Source organism: Raphanus sativus, chromosome 4, assembly GCF_000801105.2.
Source record: "Raphanus sativus cultivar WK10039 chromosome 4, ASM80110v3, whole genome shotgun sequence".
Classification (NCBI taxonomy): Eukaryota; Viridiplantae; Streptophyta; class Magnoliopsida; order Brassicales; family Brassicaceae; genus Raphanus; species Raphanus sativus.
The window spans coordinates 28113819-28119843 of NC_079514.1; the positions used below are offsets into that span (position 1 = coordinate 28113819).

The 6025-nt window shown below is 47.3% G+C and overlaps 1 non-coding gene across 1 annotated transcript; it reads left to right on the forward strand.

Annotated features, from left to right (window-relative positions):
- The first annotated feature begins 5702 nt into the window (after nt 1-5702).
- LOC130512099 (small nucleolar RNA R71) lies at nt 5703-5809 on the forward strand. Its single transcript, XR_008945660.1, has one exon. It is a non-coding gene; the product is annotated as a small nucleolar RNA R71 (small nucleolar RNA).
- Nucleotides 5810-6025: the final 216 nt, after the last annotated feature.

Here is a 6025-nt window from a genome sequence, read left to right on the forward strand (position 1 = left end):
TCGGATCTATTCCTTTCATGTCATTGATTGGACCATGCAAAAGTTTTGACATTGCTTTTTCAAAAATCGATGAGCTCCTTTTTTGTCTCAAGAGGTAGCTCGGACCCGAATGCTCACTTCTGTTTTTCAGGATCTGAGTCGTCGATGCAAACTTTTTCGGTTAGGTTCCTGGGGGGACCTCGAATATTTTGTTGGCATTTCGCGACCTTCCTGGATCTGTAATTGCTATTGGGGGGATCTTTTTGAGGACTTTCGAATCCTCCCAAATAGCAGATCCTGGATATCTTCTGGCTACCATGTACGGTAGCTATCCTTCGGGTGTTGGAAATTTTACGCACTGATGGTACGTTGAGGCTACTGCCTTCATTTTGTGGATCCAAGGTCTTCCCAAAATCGCGTGGAACGGGGAAGGTCTATCGATGACTACTAAGTTGGTCATTTTCATTATTCCGCCAGCTATGACTGGGAGCTTGATAGTTCCCAATGAGGTAGCTGTTTCTCCGGAGAAGCCTACGAGGTTAGCTTTTTGGCCAATAATTTCGTAGTCGTCTATTTTCATCCCTTTTAGGGTATTATAGAAAATGAGGTCGACAGAGCTTCCTGTGTCTATCATGAGCTTAGGAACCTCGTATCCTGCGATGTTCAAGGTGACGATCAACGCATCATCGTGAGGTCTGTCAAGGTTGAGGTCTCGCTTTCCCAGAAAGAAATCTTATAATTGGATTCAGGGTTAGGAGGCTTAGGTCCAGTATTAGATACAGCCTTCCGCACGTGATTCTTAATGGAATTGACGGAGTCTTGACATATGTCTGATCCTCCAAGGATACAGTCCACCCGCGAGTCGGGCTCGATTGAGGGGACGGTTTGCTCAAGAGAGCTTCGACTTGTAAACTTTTTCCTTGGGGGAATTTCCCAAGAATCATTCGACTCTTTTCTTGGAGCTGGAGGTGGCGAATCGGTCTCCTTCTCAGGTGACCTCTCGCGTTTAGGGGAAGTGTCCCTGGAACCTCTTTTCTGATAAGGTGGTGGCTTTTTAAGGTCCACGCCCTTTATTTCTCCAGCTGCGAATTTAGCTGCCAGCTGGCGTTGGAGGTCCCAACACTCTTTCGGTTGAGTGTCCTTCACGATCGTGATAAGAGCAACGTTTGCCTTTATCGAAGCCTTTTGACCAGGGAGTTTTGTTTGCTGCAGCAACAGGTTTCTCTTCCTTGTCTTCCTCGATTGCGTAGGAATGTTCTCCCTGAGTCTGACTATTTCGAGGGTTACCCTCTTATGAGGTCCCCTAGTCTCAGAGGAGTCACCTTTAGGATGATTCTGAGGTTTCTTGTGGAGCTTATCCAGTGCAGCTGTCTCCTCCTCCAAAGTAATATATTTGGTGGCTCTATGAAGAGCGTCATCGATAGTTGGAGGAGCATTGAGTGTTAGTTCGACCAGAATTTCGATTTATAGATCAGACCTCTCCTAAGGGCCTCGATGGCGATTAGGTCGTTAGGATTCGAGAGCTTGGTTCTTATTGCCCTTAATTTCTCAATGTAGACTCGTAGTGAGTCTCCCATTCCTTGACTGACCTTCCAAAGGTCGGCCTCAGAGGCTTGCTTCCGGATATGGGTTGAGTATTGCTTCATGAAGGCGTTGGTTAATTGATCAAATTGTCTATGGAGGCTGGCTCAAGACCGGAGAACCACTCGAGGGCTGTCCCGACCAATTTTCGGCGAATGTCCTACAGTAACCTGCTTCACATTCTTCTTGTGTGAAATGGGCTTTAACAATTGCCAATCGGAAAGCTCTCAGATAGGCTTTCGGGTCGGAGGTCCCATCATACTCAGGAATTCGTATTTTTCGGGTATCTCTTATGTGATAGCTGGCAATTTTGTCTGTGAATGGAGTTCCACGGGTTTCCTCGAGTAAGCTAATCGATTTCGGGAGCTGAACTCGCAGCTTTATGGACTTGAGTTCCCAATTTCTGGAGGGCTGCGTGAGTTCGCTCCATATATCTACGGATAGCTTCAGGTCCTTCAAACGGAAGGACGTTTGGATCGTTCGCAGGTACCCGACGGGTAGGTTCCTGCCGTGGTCGAGTTGGCTCATTCTCCCATGCGGTTGATGGGCTAAATCGCTCGGCATTTCTTGGGTTATCGGGATCTATCCTTTGATAACCATCCCCATTCGGGATCGAGTTTCTAGTTTGGTAAACCGAAGCTGACGTTCTGCCCCCAGATGGGAGGGATATTCCTGCTCCGGACCTAGGATCAGGCGGCGGAGGAGGTAAGCGAGTACTCCTGTCAGCGACCTGACTGGGTGTGGAACTAGTTGTCGCCATGTTACTTCCCATAACACTGGCGTTAGGTGGATTGAACACGGGAGCTGTCCCAGAATGAGGTGTCTGGAAAGCAGATTCGTGTCCTCCCGGGGTAGTGCTATCCGGGGAAAAGTTTAAACGTGCTCGGGGGAATGAGGGATCGGTTAATCGATCATGAAAGATGACCCCCGGAGCTTGACGTTGCGATGGTTGGGTTGTTGCGTTTAGAGATCTGGTTATCTCTTCAAATCGTTGTTGACGTATAGTCAACTGATGTATCGTGCGCTCACTTTCCTGAGCTTTGTCCACTAATTGTATCATCATTTGGCGGATCTCAGAGAGCTGAGCCTCCGTTTGATTCCGAATGGCTTGCTGCTGAGGATTCTCCGATGATCTCGGGTTAATAACTCCGGTTGTAGTTTGGCTCGTTCGAGCATCAACCGGAAGCTGTTGCTCAGATCGGTGGTCGCCACGTTGAGGCTCTGTGATTACGAGGCTAGAGCCTCCGTCGTTCGGTGAGCCATCGCTCTGGATCGGGAGGTTAAGGTCAGACGGGGTTGTTGTCTGATCGGTAGGATTCATCCTCAAGTTAGAGTATTGTTTCGTCCCCACAGACGGCGCCAATTGTGAGGGATTAAAACTCACCTCCTGATTTTAGGTCAGGTTAAGATTTAGGAAAAGGTTAGGGAAAGATAACGTGGGCTGAATCCCGTAAGAACTTATAGAATGAATGATGATTTTATTGATGATTTGGGTAAAGAATGGTTACAAGGAATGTTTATAGCGTTTACAAAGAAAGTAAAGTATTTTGAGAGCTTCTGCGTAAGAAGTTGAATTGTGGTTCCAATGATCATTGTTTGATGTCTTCTTTAAATAGCCTCAGGCCTCTTTTGGTCGCTACCAACTGGTTCCCGAGATTTCCTCCGTGATTTGAGTGATTTGTAACAGCTCCCCTTTGACCGGGTCCTGCGCCTATTTATTTGTCCACGAGCTACCTCTTTGACCGGGTCCTGCGCCTGTTTACTTGTCAACGAGCTGCCTCTTTTCCTTGACCTCTCTGATGAACATCTCCAGCTCACAGCCTCCGGATCTGACTTAGCTGTTTTTGAAGATTGAATTCATGATGGGCCTTTCGCGGCCCGTTATCATTTCTTATTGTATATCATTAGCTAGGGGGTCATATTTGGGCCCAACAAGTGAGGTACCCAATGAAATTCTAAAATGCAAAGAAAAACTGGGAGAAGGGAGGTTTCCAGTTACCTAAGACGGGAGCGAGGTGGAAGGGTCGCTGCGGCAGGTCGCTCCCAGCTGGAGCGACCTCGTGACGTCGCTGCGGAGACCTCGCTCCACGGTCAGTTTCTGTGTTTCCACTCGCATGTGACGCGAGCGACCTCGGCATCTCGCTCTAGACATGTCGCTCCCAGGTGGAGCGACCTAGAGGTGTCGCTGCGATGAGATCGCTCTGGTGTCTGACTTTCTGCTCAATACCTGCACACAACTTCACTCTCCCATTAATTTATGCAATAAAATGATAATGCAAATACTAATGCAATATATACAAGGATACTCATGGGACTTCCTCCAAGTGAGCTTGTTTTAAGTCTCTAGCTTGACTTTGCCTCCTTTGGATCAGGCTGGAATAGGTGCAGAAAGTGGAGTTGACACCCCATCTTCCTCAGGTGGTAGCTCATCAAAGTGATCATCAGCAGGAGGAGGATTCATCTCTTCAATGGTGAAGGCTTGTCCAAATACAGTGGGGTTCCTCATTTTCTCCTTGATGTCAAAGTGGAGGATGTTCTCCTTGCCCAAATGGAGGTCAATCTTCCCTTCTTTCACATTCACAATAGCTCCTGCAGTAGCTAAGAATGGCCTTCCAAGAATCAATGGGTCTTGAGCCTCCTCACCCATCTCAAGCACCACAAAGTCTGTAGGTATCTCATACCTTCCAATCTTCACAGGGAGGTTCTCTAGGATACCCACAGGGTACTTCACTGAACGATCAGCCAACACCAGAGAGAGTCTACACTTCTTGTACTGAGTGAATCCAAGCTTCTTTGCCATAGACAAAGGCATCAAGCTGACACTAGCTCCTAAATCGCAGAGACACTTCTCAAACACCATAGGTCCAAGAGCACAAGGTAGTGTGAAGCATCCTGGATCCTCTAACTTCTCTGGAGCATCAAGCCTCTGAATGATGGCATTGCACTCATGACTCAGAACCATCATGCCCTCCATCTCCTTCTTCTTAGCAGCTACAACATCTTTTAGGAACTTGCTGTATTGAGGGATCAGCATGAAAGCATCAATGATGGGCATTGTAACCTGAGCTTCACTCAGCTGCTTCTTGAATCTACCAGGGAATGGAAGCTTGGGTTCATAGGGAGGAGGGACAGGAGAGCTCTCACTTGCTGGAGCAGCAGATTCACCATCTTTTGTTGTTTTCTTCTCTTCTCCAACCTTTCCTTTACCCTTAGCTTTCACAATCTTCTCCAAGATCTCAGCATCTGTCTTCTCATCAACAATGACCACTTCATCATCCAGGTTGATGGCCACCTCCTCACCTTGTTTCTCAGCATCCTTGGTGAGGGTTACATGAGTCAACTGCTTACCACTCCTAAGTGTGACAGCTTTTGCTTCCTTGGGGTTTTGATCTGACTTTCCAGGTAGAGATCCTTGCTGGCGGTTCTGGTGGGAGCTCATGGAAGCAAACTGATTCTCCAAATTCTTGACAGAAGAAGCAAGGTTGGAGAATTTGTTGTTGAGCTCATTGTAGCTTCCATCGATCTTGGAGTGGAGATTCTTCAGCTCATAGCCAACATGCTTCTCACTTCTAGTCTGAGACTCCAAGATCTGTTTCAGCAAGGCATCAGTGCTGCTCTCTTGAGGAGCAGAAGAGCTAGGAGAGGAGTTTTGCTGAGGCTGATAGTTGCTCTGCTGGTTGTTTCGAGGCTGATAACCACTCTGCTGGTTGTTTGAATAGGGCTTATGTTGGTAGTTGTTGTACTGAAAGTTGGGTTCCTTCTTGTACCAGCTACCATTACTGTTGATGAAACACAATTCTTCTTGCCCTTCCAAACCCTCAACCTCATTGACAGTAGGAGGTATCTCCTGGCTTGGGTTGCCAACAAAGTTCACCTGCGCTTGTGTGGCCTTATCAGCAATGAGTTTGTCAATCTTCTCCTGAAGAGCCTTTATCTCATTCCTTGTTTGATTGTCATCACCTCTGCTGCTTCTGTCATGGTCTCCACTGTAGACTGCATCACTTTTAACCATGTTGTCAACCAGAGCCTCTGCCTCTACCTCAGTTCTCCCCAAAAAGAACCCATTGCTAGCTGTATCCAGTCTGGCTCTGTACTTAGGAAGAGCACCTCTGTAGAATGTGCTCAGCAAGCTCTCCTTAGAGAATCCATGGTGTGGGCACTGAGCTTGGTAACCATTGAATCTCTCCCAAGCTTCACTGAATCCTTCCAAGTTCTTCTGTTGGAAGCTGGAGATCTCATTCCTCAACTTAGCAGTTCTTGAGGTAGAGAAGAACTTCTCCAAGAATGCCCTTTTGCAGTCTTCCCAAGTGGTGATGGAGTCACTTGGTAGAGACTTCTCCCACTGACGTGCCTTATCCCCCAAAGAGAAAGGGAATAGCTTGAGCTTTAAGGCATCCTCTGACACACCATTAGTCTTTGACATACCACAATAGCTGTCGAACTTATCCAAGTGATCAAATGGGTC